Source organism: Coturnix japonica, chromosome 4 (assembly GCF_001577835.2).
Source record: "Coturnix japonica isolate 7356 chromosome 4, Coturnix japonica 2.1, whole genome shotgun sequence".
Classification (NCBI taxonomy): Eukaryota; Metazoa; Chordata; class Aves; order Galliformes; family Phasianidae; genus Coturnix; species Coturnix japonica.
In genome coordinates, this window is record NC_029519.1 from 25,973,444 (window position 1) to 25,996,897 (window position 23,454).

At 39.7% G+C, this 23,454-nt stretch overlaps 1 long non-coding RNA gene across 1 annotated transcript in view; it reads right to left on the bottom strand.

The window, feature by feature from the left end:
- LOC107313114 overlaps positions 1-23,454 on the bottom strand; it is a 47,557-nt gene that overhangs the window by 17,394 nt on the left and 6,709 nt on the right. Inside the window, exon 3 of the long non-coding RNA XR_004307004.1 lies at positions 22,099-22,265. This is a non-coding gene — a long non-coding RNA (uncharacterized LOC107313114). The remainder of the gene's footprint in view (positions 1-22,098; positions 22,266-23,454) is intronic.

A 23,454-nucleotide genomic window follows, 5' to 3' on the forward strand; every position in this document is an offset into this window, starting at 1 on the left:
CGTAAGCAAATGGAATGTACTTAAGAAAGGAGAAATTTAGGTCACATCTCAGGAAAAGATTTCTAATAGTGAAGAGCAGAAGGTTATGGAATATTTGCCTGAAGGAAGAGACACAAGGCACATCCCTGGGGACTTTTAAAACTACACTGGAAAAAGCACCGAAGTATTTGGTACACAATCTTACACCAGGAAGGAGAAGGGCTGGGTGATCTAATTGGGCTTTTCCATCTCTCCTTGCAGTGACTCAGTGGTAATTCCGCTGGCCAGCTCCAGTTTCAAACAGAAAAAAATCCAGCAGCAACAGTAAGCACCTCCTGCTGAATGCAAGTGCTGCAGAATAACTCACCCCGGGACACAATGCAAATGTTCTTCAGAAATGAAAACAGAGCCCATGTTTTAGGTTCTCTTTATGTGAATATGTCTACCTTATAATGAGAATTAAAATATATATATATATATATATATGTGGAAAAAAAAAAAGAACCATCATTGTGTGGGCATTTCTACCAAGGATCAGATGTGCTCGATGTGGCTGCACACATTGAAAACTGAAAATATTGAATCGAAATTGCACGGATTCTGCTCAATTCAGGTCGATTCTGCAGGTACATTACAATGTTGCTCAGCATGAAGAAGAAGGACAGAATTGGGTTCTGTGAACTTTCAAAGGCAGGCTTACACTTTTCTTGCTTTCTGCCTTTTTTTTCTAGCTGACGCCGAGGGAATAAAGGAAAAAAAAAAGAGAGAGGTGGTATATTTTACACAGGCAGATATCTGAAAATCTTATTCTTTCCACTTGAAATAGCTGCTACCTGGTGCTGCTCTCGGTCGGGAAAGGAAGCTGCAGCTGGGCACGCAGCCCCGCTTCAGAAGCTGTGAACTCACCGCTGCAGGCTCGCCGCCTGGCGGCACAGCAAAGCCTGAACCCACGTTAAAGGCCTTCCCAAAGGATTAATGAGCGAATATTTACCAGGCCCATCCAACTACCTCCTTGTTTATTCCCTTCCAAAACACAACAATGGCCCATATTCACTGGGACGTCAGGACACCCTGCGTGGGACTGGGATTATTTACACGTACTGTGTGTGCCCCGAGTGCAGCTGCATGTAAATGTCTGAGAACACAGTCCTAGGAAAGTCATTTGAAAAATAATTTCCTCTTCACATAGCAGCTGCTGAGGTAATTAAGTCACTAATTCTTGGCAAGTCCCACAGATCCCAAGGGGCTGCTTGCACGTGGCAGCATTTGTGGATGCACACAATCCCCAATTCTGAACTAGCTCAATGCAGACTTCCAGTATTGAAAGAGAGTTCATAAACATGAGGAAAATCAACTTTGTACAAGAGCAGATAGAGACAGGACAAGAGGAAATGATTTAAAACTAAAGGAGGGAAGATTTATATTGGATGTCAGGTGGAAGTTTTTCACTGAGAGTGGTGAGGTGCCAGAACAGGCTGCCCAGAGAGACTGTGTGTGCCCCAACCCTGGAGGTGCTCAAGGCCAGGTTGGGTGGAGCCCTGGGCAGCCTGGTCTGGTACTTGATCCAGTGTCTGGCAGCCCTACCTGTGGCAAGAGGGTTGGAACTTAATGATCTTTGAATTCTCTTCCAAGCCAAGCCATTCTATGATTCTATTATTAAATCAACACATACTGCTATGAACATGCATCTCCCCAGAAATATTATTACGTAGACATACATCAGAACTGCTGCTATATACCATTGCTAACACACCTCCTTAAGACAGGCCTTTAACTCTCAAGTTGCAGAACTGCCAGTAAATATCACACAAAATGCAAAGCTATTGATAATAGAACAAGGAACAGGCTTGAATTTCCTTTGTCCTAAGCTTGGTCACAAAAGACAATCCTGTCCAATTAGTGAAAGATGAAGATGTCTTCAAGCATGAGCGTGTAATGATGCAAACACTTAAAAGGATGCCCATATTTTTAAGTAGTGAGATTGGAATTTTAGCCAAACGACCCACATTTAAGCCCTGATTCATCTGGATTTCTTTTAGAAATGCCACTTGTGCTTAACTACACTACAAACATTCAGGTTCAATCACAGCTATCAAACAAGCAGGGTCTTTGATCCAGTAGACTACTATTTCATAACTTAGGGAAGTTAACCCTTTCTTTCCACCTACTAGCAATACTTTCAATAGTATTATAAATGATGCTATTTACAGTATGCTAGGATACTTTACTTTCATACAGATACACACTTTGTCTTTTTTTTATTACACAGCCATAAAGGCTCTAACAGAGAATCATTTCATCCCATTCTGTCTCCATCAGCAGGCAGTGAAGGATGCAGAGAGAGTATCACTATATTCTTGCCATGTTCAAAAACCATGGCTCAGGGATTTCCTTGAGTCAACATTAAAGGCCTACTAGTTCTCAGTCTTGCAACCTTCACAAAATCTGCCATACTTTCTGAAGAACACAGCACATTTAAGTTGCTCGTAGCATCATGACAAGTTTCAAGATTAGCTGTGTTGCAAAACAGATGAACTTTTGAAGAATAATTAGATAAGCTATTTAATTAATTGAGTGAATTTAGATTAATTTTGAGGTCATTTAAAGCCAAGTAAAGAATTCTGCAATAGTAGTAGGCATGTGCAGTGTCAACACTAGGATTAGAAGAAAAGGTGCAAAAGAATGACTCACGATAACAGAAAAATCCATTTAGAACTGGTAAATTATGATTAATTTTGATAAGCTAGAGATAGGTAAATGACCATGGACAGAAACCAGCTACAAATGTTGCAAAATCATCTTGATTTCTGAGAGAGCTGGAGATATCCAGCGTAAATACAAATGCTGTCACTTCTGTCCCTCGTCCCAAGATTAATTTCTTCTTAGACAATACAAAGAAGTTTCTAAGATGCACGATTCTGCAACACCCTCACTAAACCAGAAAAAAAGAACTATAGATCCTTTTAAATATATCAAGGTGTAGTAGCATGGATGGATAGGAATGTACTTGTAAAATGAAAGATTTGGGACAGCAGAATGCTAGCTCTCATTGATCCTATGAACCAAACACCCCAAAGTGTTTGGAGATTAAAGTATGATCACAGTGCACAGCTGATGACATTTCTCCACAAAAAGGTGAGTATGCGCACTCAGAATGAACCATGATATGAACCGAAGCTGAGCAAGTGGTAGTGATCATCATATTCATGGCCTGAAGAACACAAATACAAATGCAACTCCCAATTTAAGATTATCACAGAAGTTGAATGTCTACATTTTATGCAAATACTGATAAGTTCTAAGGTAAAAATGGTAAACAAGATAGAATATGAGAAAATAAAGGGAAAAGCCGCTTGGTTTTTCAAAGGACTCATCCAAAGTTAGGTTGGACAGCTTATGAGAAAACTAAAAGGAAGTCAATATGTGACAAGTGAAAAATAGAAGGTAACTGTTTCAGAGAACACCAACTGTTTTTCATGACTGTTACATTACAAATGCTGTAGGATGGATTGTTTCAATTTGTATCGACATCTAAACACACAAAAGTTACAACTTAACTGGCAACGTGTCAGTCCTACACAGGCAATTTTGTCCAGAGAGGTTAACTTACACAACCGCTGCTGTTTTTAGTTGCTTTGAGCATAGAATATTATTATCTTGTTAACTGAAAAATTCTATAGGACTTCCAATTTTGCTGAATCTACGTTTGTTTGAATTTTAGATTATAAGCTAAAGGACAGCTTACACATTGTTCCAGCCATGTCATTCCCTACCGCTCACTATTTGAGGCTGAGTGCCACTGGCTTCAATGAACAAATGCTTTTAAACTGAGAGACACAAACTAGTTTTATTACCCAATTAACTTAGCTCCATGAGCATACTTAACTGTCTACAAACAGCACTGCGCTGTCATGGTGCAGGGCTCCAAACTGTTAACACTAAAAATGAAGAGAGGATATCAGTTATTTAATTTGTGTAATCTGTAACGTAAGTAGTTTAGAGAATGGACCATATGGAGAAGTTCAACAGCTGCCTGTTGTGTAACATATTCAAAATAGGAGTCACTTCCAATTATAGTATGGCTTCAAGTGTATCTCTAAAATTACTTTCCTTATACGCCCAGAAGGATTCCCTCTTCAGAATGGAAGTGTGTGGTCACAGGTTTTTATGGAGCAAGAAGGAACAGCAAAAAAGACAAAAAAGCAGAATCTTTCAGGCTATATGAAAGTATTTTCCAAGAAAAAAAAAATGTCTCCTTGGTAAGCAGCTGCAATGCAGGACAACAACAAAGGGAAAGGAAAGACTGATGTCTCCTAAAAGGTGACAGTCAGCTCAGATACATGAGTTTAAGGGCATGGTGCAAAGAGGAACAGTAATGAAAGGCATGGACTTCAGTGAGTCTGTGGGCAGGAATTTGTGTGATTTAATTAAATAGAAGTATGAGGAAAGGGAAGAAATTACACATGAAGCAGATTTAAAACACTTGTACAATTGGCAGGAATAAGTATTGAGCTTGTAAACAAAGAGAGAGAGAGACAGACAGACAGACCTTTATCTTCCTCCATGTCAAAGCCAGAGCTCTGAAATAATCAAACAAGTTGTCTTCCTTGACACACCATTGCTTTAATTGTTGAAGGTGAGTCAAATTGTAAAATACAAAGTATTAGCTCAAACTCTGTAAAGATCATGCAAGAATTTATGAAGATGTTTTGGAAAGGAGATGTTCCATCTGGTTTTCACTTTCTGCTCTGATGAATGAGTCAGGTGGCCAGGGAATCAACACTGCACGGGAAGTTCTTCATTATATAATAAATTGTTAATGTGGGTTTCATGTGAAGAATGGAAAGTCCAGGGAGAGCTGAACTTCACCCAAGAATTTTATGGACTGTCTTTAAGGTGAACTGATATGTAGATGGGAAAGAAGTTAGGAGGAACAGTCAAACTTTACTGACTGAAGCTTTTAGTAGTCGTGGGATAAATCCAGGAGAGATCTCACTCTCCAAGCTCATACCAGGCTGCACTTAACTGGTGGTGGTAGGAAAACAAAATCAAGACTACTGCAAATTCAGAAGAATGAAGCAAGTGCTTCATAAGGCCACTGACAGAGCAACAGGATGATACAAGTTGGATTTCTCTGCAACAAGTGTCCACAAAGCTGCCATTCTCTGAATATATTAAGACCATATTATAAACAAACAAATACATGAAACAAAACAAATAAACACAAACAGTCTTCTATTTCAGAAATCCTAGCCTGCCTTTTAATCAGTGCTGTACTCTAATGAGCTGTCTCCCTTGTCTCTCACAAATAACACACACTTCACTGGTTTTCTCACTTGCATCTTCTGAAATCCAGTCACTCACATCTGTCACTCAGAGCCTTAGATTTGACATCAGCAATCAGAAACAGACAAATCTCTTATCTCCTGAGCTGGTTTTTCCACAGGTCTTTGCTTGAGGATTATGAGTAGCAGCTCCTACTACTGCAGTTCTCTTGCTGCTCAAAGGAACCCATTCCATAAGGCTGAGGAAGACGTGGTTTGGCATGTCCGGTGGTTTATCTGTGTCTAGCTGGGATTTCAGACACTCCCTGGCTAGATCCCAGAATGATACTTCTGCAAGTGACTTAACCCATGAAGACAGAACTAAACAATTTATCAGCTGACTTGCAGAACACATACCACATATATGTATACCTGTACCATATACCTGTTTGTCAGAACATTCTCAGGAGCCAAACGTGAATGGATCTCCATTTTGGTCAATTAAATCTATTAAACCCCCCACCCCACCCCCCCCTCCCAGCTCTCTTTCAGCAGCTCAGGAGACAGTACTTCTCATTTGTCTCTGCTGCAGAGAGGCTAGGCTGGAACATGAACATTTTCTTCTGATTTGTTACTAGAAACAAAGTTTGCAAATTAGACACTATTTTAATTTCAAGAAAGCTTTTAACCAGTTCCAATCTCCACGTTCTTCCTTGCAGGGGACTAGGATATTTCCATTCCTAAAAAGCAGGGAGGAAATATGACAATCACACTTTAATCAGCAACTACATTTCACTTAACAGCCACTTCCCTGCTCTTCTACACAGAAAGATAACATTGCACTCCCAACGCTTTCTAAAGAGACCATAGGAACAATTTTGCTTATGCTCTGAGCAAAGCAGAGCAGCTGTCTCACAATACAAATTTTCCTAGTCATGTGATAGCTAGTCCTGAGAATTCCTGCATCCAGAGAACACATCACAGTGATGCAATTTTATCTCCTGCCTAAAAAACTTCCTTCACAAAGCTACCACTGGAAATATACTGCTGTAAACTTCAGAGAGTGCAATTAATTTCTCCACTGGAAGTTCAGACCTTGAGCAACATGACTTACGTCCTATATCAGCCCAAAAGTTGTAGAAGTGGAGTCCAAGAACAAAAGGACTCTGAAACACATGTGAGCTGAAGGAGCCACAAACTCCCTTTTCAGTTCTGAAAAGTGCTAAATCATGCTGTTGACTCCTGCAATGGTTTGCTTTCTTTCATCCAGCCCCTGCAGTGGCTTTGAAATATGGGTAAGTTCACTGATAAACCTTCTATAATGTGAATGAAGCACTTTAAAACAAACAAACTCTACAGATCCATGAGTTTTGGGAGACTTGGATAGTTGAGCAGAATTTCAACATGCCCCATCCTGACCTTTCCATTCAAGTAAATTCTTAGCTCACTGGTTATGCGTTCCCTCTGTTATACAGTTATACTTTCTCTCTGACAGAGTACCAGCCCTTCCTTTTATTGTCATTTCAGATTGGTAGCTGCTAGGCTACCCTACATCATCTGTGAGAGCACTCATTCCTTTCCAGAGGTGTGGTAAGCACTAAGGCATCTTCTAGGTACAGAAAGACTCTGCTCAAGTCTCTACAGACCTTTGAAGCATTGCCCAAGCCTAAAAACATCAATATTGCCACAGGCCATATCCTGCTGAGAAAGAATCTATTTCCTCATCATTTACAATGATTTGATTTTCAATGGTCCACAGAGAATGTGAGGCTGATAGTTTTTCCTCAAGGATGTACAAGACTCCAGAAATGGCCGACAGTGCAGTTAGATTATTCTGACAGATTTCCCCAGTGATCTGAAAAGCTCATGTCCTCTTTGCAACTGTTTAATTAGCCAGCCTCTGCTGCATACACCCATTCTGTGCAGGAGCAGTGTAGTAGAAATCACTTCTTTGTTATGCTGAGCATAAACACTGTGATTCGTAAGAGGGGGTCTCAGACCATTCTGTTGCAGCTCACCTGAACATTCAGCATGGTGCTGGATGCACTGCAGGACCTCGGCTATCCCCAGCTGAGCCCATGGTGAAGCCATCCCTGCAGCAATGAGGTCCTCATCTCACTGACCTCAGCCAAGAGCTGCGCCCTTCAAGCTGTGCTCAGCAAACAATACTTGAGTACTTGGCCCCCTAAGCATAAGAAGATATGCACTGAAGGAGATAGACTAGCTTTGGGGTTGATCCCAGGGGATGTAGAGCTGATCATATAAAGGCATAGAGACACAGAGACTCTCAGCATTTTGTTAAGTTGGGCCCAAAGTAGTAAAACATTTTATTCCAAGTGTATTTCCATACACAAATACATGCTGTGTTCCTCTGCTCATAGAGATTTCTCTAGCGCTGTTTTAGTTTTTATGTTCTTAATAGAATTCTCCTTAATTTCAGCATAAAGACTTTGAGAATCCTTCTTCTACCTTTAGAGAAGGTATTATATAATCTTATTCAGTACACTGTCCTGTAAATTTAGCTCTTCATATTCTGAAATCACAAGGATAAGTGAAGTTACATCATGTGAATTACGAAGCAATAATGCCGTTAGTTCTATCCCAATCAAAAGTGTAACTGTTTAAGGCTTGGAATAATCATGTTCAAACGTATTCAGATTATAATTACTTTTCTTCTGATAATGATAGCTTGTCTGATTGGATGATTACCTATTTGACTTTGATAAGTCTCGAAGGTCAGAGAACATAATTACAGACATCTGTTTTCTAAGAAAAATAAACTCTTGGAAAATAATATTTAAAGTGGCATCTGCAAATAAGTGTTTTAGAAGCATGTTGCTCATGTGAAAGTCACAGGCAGACAAAACAAAAGCCAATTGTCAAAATATCAGGTTATCATATTTCCTTTGTAAATAACATCCAAGTTTTCTTTTGTTATTTACATAAGCATAAATAACTTGTCTGGTGAGAATACATCTGAGTAGACATTAAGAATAAAAATAAATGAAATAATGCATGTGCTATACATGTTCCAACAACTCTTGAGGGCATAATTGGTTTGAAAATTGAATAGTTTGATCAGAAAGACAGCAGGTTACATATACCTCCTGTTATTCCTGAGGAAAGAAAAGGAATACAACTGTACAGCTCTGGAAGGAGAGGTGAGAAAAGATCCATAGAACCTGACAAGATTTCTAGAAAGCAGAGGTTCACCACTCTGAAAGCTTTTGTTTTGCCTTGTATTGTCTACAGTAAGTTATTTCTCTATTAAGTGTGGACAAAAATGCTGTCAAACCACAATTCCCTACTCAAACTAATAACTTCGCTTCATTGCCAATCAATCTATTTCTTCTACATCAACATTCAGTTACTTCCAACAGTTTAATCCTCAGCAAGCACTCAGACACCTTTACAGAAATGTCTGTGGTGCTCTCCCTTTGTGTGGCTGCTTCTACAGCATGTAGATTTCAGGGTTTTATATTTCTTACTTTCATTTTCTAAGTGTAAATAATAACACAATTTAAAGGATGCTCCCAGTGATGAAGTGCTGCTTAACATCGCTCGGGAAAACAAACAAACAGAAATCACCATAATCTACCAAAGCCAACCGTTGACATCCTCTTCTCCAAAGCCACAATAAGATCAGCTTCAATATAGTTACTGTAAGTAATCTGCTAGACTGGGACATGGATCATCCACTTATTTTCATCTGTAATCTTTCTTGTTTTGTGAAACTTCACAATGAGGTGAAATTCCTAAATGCTTATGCTTAAAATATCAACAGTGAAAGGAAGCTGAGATATCATAACTTATCTTTCAAACTGGTTCTCAGAGGTAGGCTGAAATCAGGTTAGAATAGTTGTATTTTTAATAACGCAGCCAGCTGGGTTACTTGACTGCAAGGAGATTAGCATCTCACAAAACCGAGAAACATCCATGCCAACAGAGAACAGCCTGAGAATGAAAGAAGACTATGCAACACAATGAAGAGGAACTCAAAAGCCTTGCATGGTGAAATTGCACTGACAGGCATTCGGTCTTACTCAGGATGGAATGCAGAAGATAACAAGGAAAGCTACAGTCAGCATGGAACTAAGGGAGCAGGCAGCTGGCATCAAAGGGCTTGTGGCTTTGGAGAAGTAGCTAAAGGGTTTTATATTTTGTACACTGAAATTACAAACTGAAAGATCAATAACCTGAAAATGTGCAATTGATTTCCAGAAGAATAATCATACAGCCCAGTTTAGTTTTCAAGCACCAAAAATAAATTAATAAGCCATCATCTGGAGGCAAGCAAAGAAAAACATGGGCATGTAGGTGACATTTCTTGAAAATCTGAAGGTCTAAAAATCTTTTAGCTAAAGTATAATATACAGTACTGTGCAGCAGCCCTCAAAATTAAAATACACTTGTTTTGGTTGGTTTTAATAAAAAACCAAATTCTTTTAATAAACAATTTCACGTCAAGCAAATGAAATGCTAAAGAGAAATGTACTCGAATTTTGTTAATATATAATAATGAAACTGCAAGTGGATTTTTTGAACACAAATGCAAATCAGTATTTGATGCATTTAGTTGTTTTCTTGTTTCTGTACTTACATGAGAACAGAGATGAGTAATGGGACAGATTAACCCCAACTCAAACTGGTATTGTACAAATGTACAACAACAAACAGTTCTCCAGAGAGGTCTAAACAGCTGTGCTAGACAGATGACAGGAGAAAGCATATTCCCAAACCAGAGAAAGGGAAGAGGACATCATACATCAATGACCTTGCCCAGACTCATGCTAAACACTTCCTTTTTCTTCCGCTTTTAAATCAGAGATGCGGTTTGATTTCGCCTTCTGATTTTCTAATCAGAATCTAATCTCCATCTCTAGGAATTATTCCTCTTCTCCTGTTTCCAGGACAGGATCAAAATGAATCCACTGATCAAAATAAATCAATAACAAAGAATATTACTTTTGCCACCACAACTCTATTATGACAAGACAACAATACACACAACACAGCCAGCAGTAGGTTAATGCTACAGTTTACAACAGCAAAAGTACTAAGTTTATACAAAGTATCTTCACCCCCAGTAACACTTCTCATTGTATCTACCAACTTTCTGATCTCACCAGCTTTCCTCTAGGGCAGATCGCAACTTCAAGGCAGGTTTAAAAAGGTATCCAAAGGGCTGGGAGAAATCATGGGCTACTTCTCATCGGGCAGGATAGAGAAACTGCTCTTCTCATTTGATACAGGTCCTGGACCACAACAAACCAAACAACAACCATTCCTGAGCTGTGCTTCACAGCAGAAAAAAGCATATCTGAGGCTTCAGGCTGTATCCTGTATTTTTTTGGTGCAAGCACTGCCTTAAGTTAAATGGAACACAACTGAAAAGAAAAGCAGATCTGATCCCTCAAGAAGTGTGCTACTCTCCAAAGAATTCAGATCTTGCTCTTCTGTTCAACCACCGCCACCTGACAGTGTGGCCTTCAGGCTCCTTTTACTGCATTGGCTGCATAAATAAAGGCATGGAAACTGAGGAGTTAAAAATGACTTCACATATGCTTACATTAACCAGAACCATTGTTAAAAAACGTACATTCACCATGTTAGAAGAGACAGGGTGCTGCTCCTCTCTCAGAATTCTTTTGCTGCAGAAGATGGGTGAATAGGTTACTTCACCAGCTCCTTTGTTAATTAACAACTGGAAACAACCAGCCTGAGGGCAGGCTGAAAATACAGAGACTTTCAAGTAAATCATAAGAGGTCATACAAACTCCTCCCTGCCTGAAACAGGTCTGAAAGCAAATCACCTTATTACATTAGTCTTATTACTGTTATGCCAAGCAGTGCAAGACGCAGGTGGAAGAAATTCAGCTGGCATATCCACGCTTACAGTAGGTTACCAGCTGTAACCATGTCCCTCAGCATGCACATGCAATTAAAAACAAAATCTGAGGAGCATTTCAACAAAGCAGCACACTGATGTGTTTGTTTCCTCTTTGTACTACTTCTCAGATGTCCCACTGTGCAAAACATCCCACCATTCCAGCCATGACATGAAGTAACACGTGCAAAATAGATTCAGAGAGCCATACAGTATCACAAAGATGTATCAAAGTCATCGCTTTGTCATTGTCAGTGTTGATAGATGATTGGTATTGAAAAATACCAAAACAGAACAACTGCTGAACCTCTTCAAATCAAAGGTCAGGACTAACCACTACGAGATCACTTTTTAACGAGTTAAATGCAATTTAGAGCAAGAAGCCTGATATTATATTTGGTGGACTTTGAGCTGGTTTTTCAGTTCAGAAGGAAAATGAGTTATTTTACAACCAAGCAGTATTTTTAGAGCTTAGAGCAGGCAGTGAAAAGGAGACTTCTGAACAAATCCTTGTTCCCAAAGTAGGTGTCCTTTGCAGTAACTTCACAAAGAGGAAACAGCAATTCAGGAACACTTGGACATGGCTATCCCTAATGAAAATTTCATTGAAATATGAAACCCCTATTAAAAGTGACCTGATCACAGCTTAGGAACTAAGCTCTCAAGTACTGTTGGACCTCTCAAGTACTGTTGGAACTATGCATAAAATTAATGAACCACCCACAAAGTGATGGTTATTAACCAACCAAACGTGATTTCATCTGTTGACTGCTTAAATGTTTTCTTCCAAAAACTACCCAGGCAAAGTACGGGATCCTGAGATCCTTCAAAATATGTCAGGATAGCACATTTGTTTGGTGATCTGTCTGATCTACATCAGACAGGAAAGCTGCTGCTGCTCTGATGATTGCAGGATAACTAGAACTGCAAAAGCATAACCCAGATACTGCTAACAGAAGTTACTTTGCAGCATATAGCCTTGCTTGGCAGGTTAGATTACTTTTGAGCATCCTAAAGAGAAGTAATACAACTTTGTGCAGGACACCATGTTATTGAGATAGACATACATTTTAAATCTAAGAAGCCTTCAGTGACTGGGTAAGCCTTCCACAGCGAAGTCTATCCTCATGTATAATCACCTGGGTCCTGGCTTTCACTGACTGCCACAAACAACAGGAAGATGAAGATTTTATAGGAGGCAGTTTGTCCCTACAGCTGCTGGGAACAAGAGAACTAAATGCCATAATTTTACTCCACCTAGATTGAATAATATGGGTGTTTCCTTTGAAAAAATTCAGCCACATACACAGGGGGAGCAGTGTGTTTATACAGGATTCCTTGAAAAGGCAGTACTATGGAGGGGAAATGTCTGTACGTTTCATGAAAGAATTGTAAGTGCTCACTGAAGTTAGTTTTCAAGGGCTGAACTCATCAGTTCCATAAGCTAATATGCTTTAGTAACAGATGCTAGAAATGATGGAAGTCAGCAAAGTTAAACCTGCCCCAGGAGAATGGGAAATTTGCTGTGAAAGGACACAGGACAATCAGTCTCAGTGATACTTTCAGCTGTTAGACTATTATCTACTATAAAAAGGATTGTAAGATAGGAGTGATACAGAGTGCCAGAGAAGACAGAAAAACCTCAATGCTGGCCAAACATCACAGCTGACTTCTGCCCATCACTGCAGCACAGTAATTTAACAGAACACAACTGACGTTGCTGCTTTCCACCCCTAATGCCTCCCACAGCCCATCTATTCCTCCCTTGGCTTTCACCACCCATCACTCTTTGAGAACAGAATGAGCAATGTGATCATAACTCTTGCTTTCTTGTGCAACAAACCTTCCTTCCCCTTCTATTTTAAGTTCTTAAATATCATTATATATCTTTTGTCCCACATCAATTAATACACAATACAGCTTTATTCCAGGAACTGTTCCTGGCTACAGTGTGCTGTCATAGGAAAATAGTGCTTTGAATATCTTTGCTGTAGTTTAATGCTTACCTCTTTTGTCTGTCATTTCACCCTTCCTTCCACTTCCTCTCAAACTGTTTGATACTGTTCTAATAAACAGCTGCTTGAGACAGATGACCTTTACTTTCCATTAGAAGTGAATTTGTTCAGCACAAGCTGACTACCTGTATAACATATCTAGAGACACAACTTCACATGCACAGCTAACACTCCTGTTCTTATCTTGATTATCACAACGTACTTCTGCTTGGCCTTGACAGATGCAATCCTGTCTCTCTTACTTCATTTAAAATACCATGGCAAAGATGATTTCTCCTGGCTCATTCCTTTGACCAGGCCATGTCTCCCCTGACAGTTTTCAAATACCAGCTGCTTCCCTGCAAAATCAACCTGCCCATTCTGATTCCTGAGGTGTCCCAGCCCTCTCCCTCCTCCTCTTCGTGCCCTGCTGAGATGCACCACTCTGTTCACACAGAGCTTCAGGCCTGGTTCTCACATTCCTGAGCCTCCTGCCATGCTCCCATGGTGACCAGGAGATCTCTCAGGGCTGCTGCAACATATTGGCAGGATTACCCTATTGTTCTCCTTCGCAGTTCCCTTCAGAACGCTCTCCCCCTTGATGCCCTAAAGAAATACTTAGACAATGGTTGGAGTATCACTGTGTCAAAAACATCACCTGGCATATCACCTTCACTGTCCCACTGTTTCCTCAAGCATCCTTCTTTTTTTAGTTGGTCTAAATTGCAGCCTCTTCGGAGCTGTGATCTTTTTGTTCTGTATTTGCACAAACACTAGAAACCCCACCTGTGGGTAAGGGTCAGGTACACACATAAATATAAGCAATAATCAACCCACAGAAGTTCACAGATTGTTAGTGAATATACTGTAGGCCAGAATCCAAGGAGAAGCCAGTAATCTCAAGTAATTGTTTGTAAGGTGTACTACCTTTATAATATATTACACAAATAATTGTGTTGGCACCCTTTGGCATTTCTAAAGAACTTCAGAATATTTCTGGGTAGTGTTTCTGGTAAAATATTAAAAGACACTTTGGCAAAGCCTAAATAAATTTGGGAGTTAAAAATTAGGAGAAAATCCCCCCAGAGGGTTGTCAAAGCCTCTGGAACAGTTGTAAGGATCTTACAAACTACTGCACCCCATTTCAAATCCAGAGGTAAACCTTACTGTGAAAGCAACTATGGTGCTAGGAAACTTGTAGGAAAAAAAAAAGGGGGGGTGAGGGGGTGGGGGTTTAAATGATCCCACAAGCTGTAATATTTGAGTTGAAGAGCTCAACTGTCCATCAGTAGAAATTATATTTATTCTTTGTTCTGTGTTGATTAATTTAGTAGATTCAGTTATGCAACCCAGTCCAATGCTCTCCAAAAGCATGCTTCCTAGCATTATATCTAGCCTGGTTCTATGAGTTTCCAGTGACGAAGCAGGTTCACATACTTGTTAAAACCTGACTACAGTTGTTCTGTAGGCAAAACGCCTGAACCGAGTCAAGTTTTACTCCTTTAAATTTCATCCTTTTGATTCCAGCACACCACTCTGCATATCCAGTCTCCATCCTTGCTACCTGCCTAGTCCAATATCCAGAAGCATGTGGCTTTGTTGATGTAAAACTACAAAATGCTTCTAATCTCTCCCTATAAATAATATTTCTTCTGAAAATGTATTTTAATGGACATCAGACAGACCAGAACACAGGAAAATGTCCTAGTCATGAAGCATTCCAGTCCTGCTTCTAGACTTCAATTCAGGAAGGTATTCTCTATCCCTTTTTCAGATAACAGTACCAGATTGTTTTGCAAAGCACCTCATACTAAATGACAACCTTTGCATATAAACAGTAGTTTCAGATATGGGAAGACATCTTTGATATCAATACTGCTTCTCTTTTTTGTAATTTTTTTAACTGGAGGTTGGGCACATTATAAGAAAATTACCAAAATTAAAGGTTATACATAAAACATCAGAACTTGTTTTTTAAAAACATTCATGCTGAATTTGCTTCTCATTATTGTCTCCATAGCTCTACTCAAAAGCCCAGGCTGGAAAGGATGATTTTTTACTAAGAAATAATGATCACCTCTATTCTTAGAAAAGAAAAAATCGTGATGAATGATTACACTTTCTTGCATGCTTTTAGCCTCTTCAAATTTTATACAGCTTCTCAATACCTGCAATTCTTTATCTGTTTTTTTTCCTTCTGCTACAAGAGGAAACTAGTTCGCTCCTAAGCCTTTGTCCATGAATGTAAATATTACCTACTAAGGCATATTAGTTCAGGAACTGAGTCAAAGTCAACTGAAGGCAACTCTCAATAAGCTTTGGAAGACCTAAAAATCACAGAAGGCATTCCAAAACTGGGCAGATTCACATCTCTTCCTTTCAAAGCCCTTGCCAATTTCAGCAGTCTTCTTTCTTTCGTATATGAAATACTGTAGGCCTTTCCAAAATATATCATGGCTGTTCTCCTTACCTCTCCCTAACCCTTCTGGATTCCAGTTTTTTTCACCCCTCCTGTACCAGACCTTCTGAAGAACACCTTCCTCTGACTGAGTTGGGAGGGGTGCCTCTAGCAGCAGACTACTGAGTTCAGCCTTAAGCACATTCTCAACAGATACAAAGGTAACTTCATCATACTGCCGTTTTTTTTTTTTTTTTTTTTTTTTTTTTTTTTTTCCAGGAAAGGAAGAAAACTGTAAAAGGCATCATTTTAATTTTACTGCCAAATTATATGTAAGGCTTTGCTAGTGAAATTGTGTATGATACAACTGCCAACGTACAGAAATGAAAGTACATGCTCTCCTAAAAAGAGGTCACAGGAAAACTACTTGAAAACCATGGCATTTAAGAGATTTGTGCATTAATTATCCCCACATTTAATGAATGCCCACATGCTCGAGCTACTGGAAAATAACTGCAAGAATTGCCTCAAGTCTGTTCCACACTAAGAGCCTGTAAATGTGACCCAATATGACCGAACCATTATGACCTATGTTTGGATGAAACAGTCTTACTCTGGATATGGATACAATAACAGTGAAGTGTTAGATACTGAATATTTTGCCTTAGTATACATGCTGAGACATAAAGAAGGAGAAAGAAAGCATGTGCATCTCCAAGACTACTTGTGAATAGCCTGTACTCTTGACACAACTTGATGATACAAACTGAACTACAGCAAGTAAACTGCTCAGCTTTCTGTGTTCTATCATCTATCATCAACAAGAGCATGGATAGCTATTATTTATTCATCTATCCCAAGGCCTAACTTGCCAAGTCTGTGTGTAGAGATGACAAATGCATTATTTAGCTACACTGCACAAAACTGATTTAAATTAGAGATCTGTGTTGTGGGCAATACATTCACAGGATAACAATGCTAAAATTTAATAAGAGTGGACAGCAACAAAAAGCAGACATAAAAACACTGAGTTTTGACTTCTTTGACTTCACATGAGTAAGAATTCTTTGCTGAGCTTTATTACTTTGTCACTCCTTGACCCAAGTAAACATTCCCTCTATAACTAGGAACTTTCATCAGGCTGTGTAGTTTCACTTTCTGTTCTACTCAAAAATACATTCTGTTAAACACAAACAAAACTATTTAAACAATACTTACAAAATTTGACATTACTATGAGGCATGTTATACCAGGAGGAAAAGCAGCTGAAATACACTTGAAGCCTGCCAGTTGGTCCCTAATAAATGATTGCAGAGTCACAAAATGGCTGTTGGAAGGGACTTTAAAGTCCATCTAGTTCACTCCCCCCACCAGCTCAGGCTGCCCACAGCCCCATCCAACCTGGCCTTGAGCACCCCCAGGTACGGGGCACCCACAGCTTCTCTGGACAGCTGTGTCATTCAATTTACCAAAAATAAATAATAAATAAATAAAGTAGAAGAGTCTCTCAATTAGACTTCTTTACCAAATGAACTTCCCTTTTTTAAAAAATGAAAACACTGCCCTCCTTTGGATCAAACATCAACACTCTTTGGTTAGAATACAGCAGGAAAATCTCTGCTCCTACAAGATTTAAGTCTGGCACAAAGATATTGCACCCTTTAGCCAATTGCTATATAAGGCCCACCTTGCAAAAGACCTCATCAACTAAGCACCACATTCTGATCCAATCCACCAAAGCACAGCAGTAGTATAGCTTAAGCAGAAGGTTAAAGAGCATCCTGGTTTGCTTCTGTAAATTACCCTGAATGATTTTAATAAAGATCACAGAGTTGTAGGCAGTTGTAGGAAGAGAACAGTAAGTAGCATAACAGTATAGAAATTTTGACTGCTATTTGTTTTTAGATGTAACTAAATACAGCTTATGTAAAGTGTAAAAATAAGGTGAAAGATGGTAGCTAGATAAACCATAATAAATCAGATTAGAAGTCAGAGTAGCAGCAGCCATCAATAGTCAGCAGAAAACGCATGGCTTAAAATCTTATCTAAAAAGTATCACCCTAAGGAGGGGAAAAAAATACAAAAAAAAAAAAAAACACACAAAAAACCATGCTGGGTTTGCTATGAACCTGTAGATGTAGGTATTCATTCAGTGATGTATAGTAACAGTAACACAAAGATGGTACAAGATACAAGAAAAGTGGTGATAAATAACCAAAAGGTTATTTAATGGAAAGACTCACCCAATAGATGCCTTCAGTCTGCTGGAAAACACAGAGGCAACCTCCACCAAGGAGTGACCTCAAAGAGATGCTGCTTCAGGGGTGGTCAGCCCTTAAATGAGGTCTAGAGGAGGTGGAGTCAAGCTCCACCCCTTCTGGGAGCACAGCAGAATTACCCTCACCTGTGCTCTCACAGCTGACCCGACACTTGCCTCAGCTGATTAATCAGAGGTTCAGGCTGTGATCACCAATTTCCCACACAAGTTCAAAACCATGTAGCAGTACTTGGAACCAGCCTCTACTTGAAAGACAGTGAGCGCATTTCTAGACGTTTCTGGATGTTGCAAAATGACTGGGCAACATCTTCTCTACTCTCAATGGAGAGGATACTTTGTACACAAAGCAATGGACCGTAAAAAAACACTTAGGTAGCACTCTCAGCCAAACAGATAAAATACTGGCAGAGATCTGGGTTCCCTACACAGGCAAAGCACACAACACACAGAGCAAAAATTATTAGCATAAATGAATATCAAACTCATCACTGAAGACTAGCTGCAGATTCAGAACACTGCTGAGGTGTGGGAGTATCATTCCATCACAAACAAGGAAAGGGACTGAAATCTACTGGAAAAGTTGAACATAAGGAGTACTTTCTGTAATGTGTTTCTTTTTCCCTTTGTCAGGTAGTACACTGACAGTGTGATCTGACTAATGAGAAAAGAAGTGTTGTTAGAGCCACCTTTTGAGAGGCTGCTTAGTTTTTAACAGTTCTGTAGAGTTTGTCAAAGAAAAAGATCGAGTAGGCACTGCAAATCCTGGCTCTTCATACATGGTCTGTATGTAGAAAGCTAATAAACCTTCCTCAAAAAGAATGCATGGAGCATAAGAAAGCTGTTTATTCATTAATTTCTTACACATGCAGACTCTGTCTTCACCTTCTGTCTAAAATTGTTCTGCTGGATGCCACCTCTAAAGTTACTGCGTTCATTACTGAAGCACAAAACTCAAAATATAATTATAAAGCAATTCTTTACCTTCCACTACAAAGGCTATATTTCATGCTAAGTTCAGTATAATTTCCCTAAATACACGGCTAAACTCCCCCATCCATCCCCCAGGAGCAAGTACAAGACTCCTGCCTTGTATTTATGATCAAAGTGCAGGGAGCTGTGAACCACAGCACAAAGGTGAGATACTGCCCATCAAATGATAATAATTTGCCCCTGTGGGAAGCAGACTACTATACTGTGTCTGCCAGAACTCAGCAGGAGTCAGGACTTGCACTAAGTGACTGATGACAGAAACAGGGTCAGGTAAAGAGGGCTGAGAAGGAAAGAAAAGGTAAAGGTACACAGAAATAGGGACAAAGCAGAAGCACTGGTAGGGGTAAGTGTGGAACTGGGATACAGAACAGACCAGTGTGGAATAGAATGAGGCAAGAAAGGGAGAAATGGATGTTGCTGATTTGCTTTAATCTACAGAAATATTCCTCCAGAAGATACACTATTCTTCCATAAGACACACAAACCAGGGGTGGTTAGGGCTGCCCTGTGTTTATCTAAGTACAAAATCCTTCTGTGTTGGATCCTGTGGAACTGTATGAAGGGCCTGATTCCTCTCAGTGGCCACATCTCCTCAAGTGAAAAAGAGGAAATACAACACCACGAGAAGCTAACAGATGGACTGTTGCCATTTTCCCCAGCTTTTGACTGAGAGAGAACAGCTTCCAGATCCATCCCACATTACACACAAACTTCAGCTGGGGCACAGAACAAGCAAGGTTATTTGTGCTGCTGCTGCTGCTGCTTCACCTGGTCAATTATTATAACTTTTTTTTAACCTGGTGGCACTCCAGATAATCCCATCACTAGATTCACAATATCTCAGAGCAATTTTTTCATCTCTTGGCTTCTGGTGGTTTTTATATTTTCTATAGCAAGACGTTCACATACAATATATAGTTACTATTGCATGGGGCTTGCAGCTGGCTCTCACTAAATGACACATCATTACAACTCTTACAACTGTATCGTGGACTGCATTAATATAATGGCGCATTTCTTCCAATTGTGAACTGATATACTTTCATAGTATCTTAGCCTTGACTCTTCATAAAGAACAATTAGGTCTTAAGAGATTTTGGAGCACACGTGCTCATAGCTGAAGAATGTAAAAGCAAATAAAATAATCCCAATATTTTTAATTTTTTGAAGCAAAACCATGGAAGAACAGCATGTTCGAATCTTCGGGTTTGGCAACACTACCACAGTAATTTAGTTGGCTTTGAAATTGAATTTGTTCATACACAATTATCTCCTCCTTCCAACTTTCCAAAATCAAAACAGGAATCCTTCATTCTAGCATGATCTGATCCCCACCTAGGAGAGCTCACGAGGGAAGACCCCCAAAACCATAAAAGTCAATACTTTGTAACAACTGCTCCCAGTCTCAAGTAAAATAAGTAAAAAGTCAATAACGTACTTTCTAACAGTGAGGCACAGAAACAAAGTAATGCCTCAACAATTTAAGTATTGTGACTTACAGAACAAAGCTTAATTCCTTAATACTCTCTGATGTTTCTCACATGCATTCAGTTTCTTCCACAGTTCCCAGGTGTCTTTCCTTTAAAGTTTTGATTCTAATCACAAGTTTTGCTTTCTGATGTTGTTGTTGTTTTTAAAGAAAAATGACTTCTTTTGGCAACACCAACTATTGGAAGACTTGTAAGGTCTGGCAATGCTACTGAATGACACTGGGCACAACTCTATTAATTGTTGCTGGGAAACAGCCCATTTTATGGAAGCTAGAATGGGTCCAATAATCTCTTTCTGCTTTAGAAACTGTTTTTTGTCTGTTTGTTTGTCTTTGCTTTTTAAGCATGCATGAAGTCTCTTTCAGCTATTGTATCATTATTGTATTCTGCTATTGTATTGTTATATGTTATTGATTGTCAAGACCATTAAAAGCATTAGTCACGTTAAATAATTAATCTCTCCAGATTAGCTTCAGCCACAGATGCCGTCAGCAGCAACCTTCCAAAATACTTGTAGTAAAGAAAACCCAGCATAGCTGCAGTGTAAACAGATCACATTCAAAAGCCAGCAAGACAAAGATGGTCCAGCAACCATGTCACGTGATTGTATTACAGGGGGATTTCTGCAAAGAGCATTAAATAATCTCAGTTTTAAAGACAAGATATGCAACAACAAGAAATGTGAGATCTTCAAATGAAGCATCACTACGAGAACATCAATAACATTAGTGAAAGTATGGGTCTTTGAAAAAATGCTTGTATACACATGAAAGAATTTGTCCTTCTCATTGTCACTCCTAGCATCTCACTGCTGAATGACTGATATATTATTCTGCAGCTGACTGGCAGCTCAGTAGGCAAAGTATGGCAGCCTGTTTACTGGCCCTGGCAAGGGTTTCAGGTATGTGACAGACCAGGAGGCACACAGCAGCAGAAAAACTGACAAATGCCAAAACTCCCTCGGTGCACAGAGTCAGTAAGACCAACGTAAGCTGTTCCACATGACCATTCTTTAAAAGCCTCCAGCAATAGCAGGCGTCCCACGTGGGGTACTTGCAGTGAAGCTGAGCAAGCCCGAGGCAGACAGAATTCAGGCAATAAAGGGACCACAATTAGATTTTTCAAAGTAAGTCTGAATTGGCAGAATACTTTAAAGTCCCTTATCTTTTCCTTCTAAGTGCCAAGACAGAGAAGACAGAGAAAAGATAGAAAAGAGCCTGTGGGCGGACACAGTGTTGGACAGTGTACCAGTATCTGTCTTGCTGCTGCACTTGAACCATCACAAAGGGAAATTTCCGTATCAAGATCCACATATTTTTGTAATTTGTTTGCAAAGTAAGATCAGTTATTACTTTGTTGATTAATTAATATTCAAATTAATAAACGGATTGGATCTTCCACAATGAATACTATTTTAATGACTACATATTTAAAATCTGAAGTATTTTCCATTTAATTGCACTGTTGAATGGAAGAACACGGGTTAGCTGGTTACATACCTGGAGGGCTCCTGGAAGGACCAAGAAGAGGGAAAAGTTCTTACAGACTAAGTGGCCACATTCAGTTTAGAAGGGTGGTAATGGCCAGCCACATCAGAGAACACCAGTAAAAGCATAAGGCACAGGCATTCTGGAGCAGTGTTATGCACCACCCAATTTTCTGCATGTTACCAAGAGTTGAAGGAAACATTTAGCATGGCATAGTGATAAAGAAAGAATGCTTGTGGTCAGTAAAATGGTGTATTCCAGTGCATTAACCAATAATTTCCTAGTAGCTTTAATGAACAAAGTGAAAACTCATGAGATATGTAGGATTTACCTGAGCCAACTCTGTTGCTGAAATAGTGCCATCGTCAGAATTACAGATGAGTGGAGCAAAGGAGAGCAAGCTTGCATTCGAAGAGAAAGGCAGACTGACGATTCTTTGTCACTTCCAGCACCCAATGAAAAGTGCTGCTCTGCCTCATGTTGCATACACCAAGTCACCTAGGTAAGAATTATGAAAAGACACATCAAATTAAAGGAGTGGGAAATGGAACACACTGCTATAATTCACACACTAGTAAAATACAGGTAGTCTCCCCCATTGCCCGGTCACCGTCTAGTTTTACAGGAACCACCCTAGAATTAAACTTCAAGGAGTATGTGAGGTACTCTAAAGCAGCACCTTTTTTACTTGTCTTTTAGTTTAGCAGACAAATGTTCCCCATGTCCAGACAGATGCACGGCAGGAAATCTGAGAGTGAAATGGACAAGTGCGAAAGAAAGCGGGTCTATTTCAAGACATACATACCCAATGTTACGAACAAGTCCCTTATTTTCAGACAGCAGAGGTTCAGATCCCACTTAAAAATAAGCACGGAGGCAGAAAACAATATGTACACTTTTATCATAATTAAATGTAGCAAGTGAGTGGGCACGAGAGCAAGTGGGCAGTTGTCATGGATGGTTTCCAGGTGGCCAATTGTCAGCGCAGCCTGAGAAGCAGCATTCGCAAATGCTGACGTTCATTTGCATAACATGCCATCGGAGCTCATCTCAACATTTGCAAGGCTGCCACAACAGAGCTCGTAAGTATCTTAAACTGGGGGAAGTGGTGAGGCAGGAAGGAAGAGCACATACACCTAGGAGACTTGCTGACAAGTACTAATACACCCCAGTGTACTGGTTAAATCTGCCAATGACACATTTCATACACTTCTGTCACTACCTCAGCAAAGTGTTGTTCTGCAAGTAGGTTACTGTCATGCAGTGTCAGTCAGGCTAGCTCTGAGCATGCTGTGAACGTACTAGCACGATCACTGCTTTATTAGCATGCACTAAACATGTGCAGCAGTTCCCTTCTAAGTTCATTAAAACAGAAACACGCTGGCAGCCGTCACTTCCTAACAAGGCCCATATTTTTAAGATGCCGTGTTTAATACACTGTGTGTAAGTGATGAAGTGGATGATTCTTTAGAACGTTTAGCGTGAGAAAAATACTTCCAAACATTTTGCTGTACACCGCAAAGTACTGGTGAATTTATGCACATCTGTGTTACAGAACTGCACAGTCAGAGGTGGATTCTGCTCCTCTTTATACTTAGACATTGTCTCACTGGAAACAACCACAATGCTTTCAAAGGTACTGACTACAAGCAGAAGGATTCAAAATACAATTATCCTCTTTCAGAAT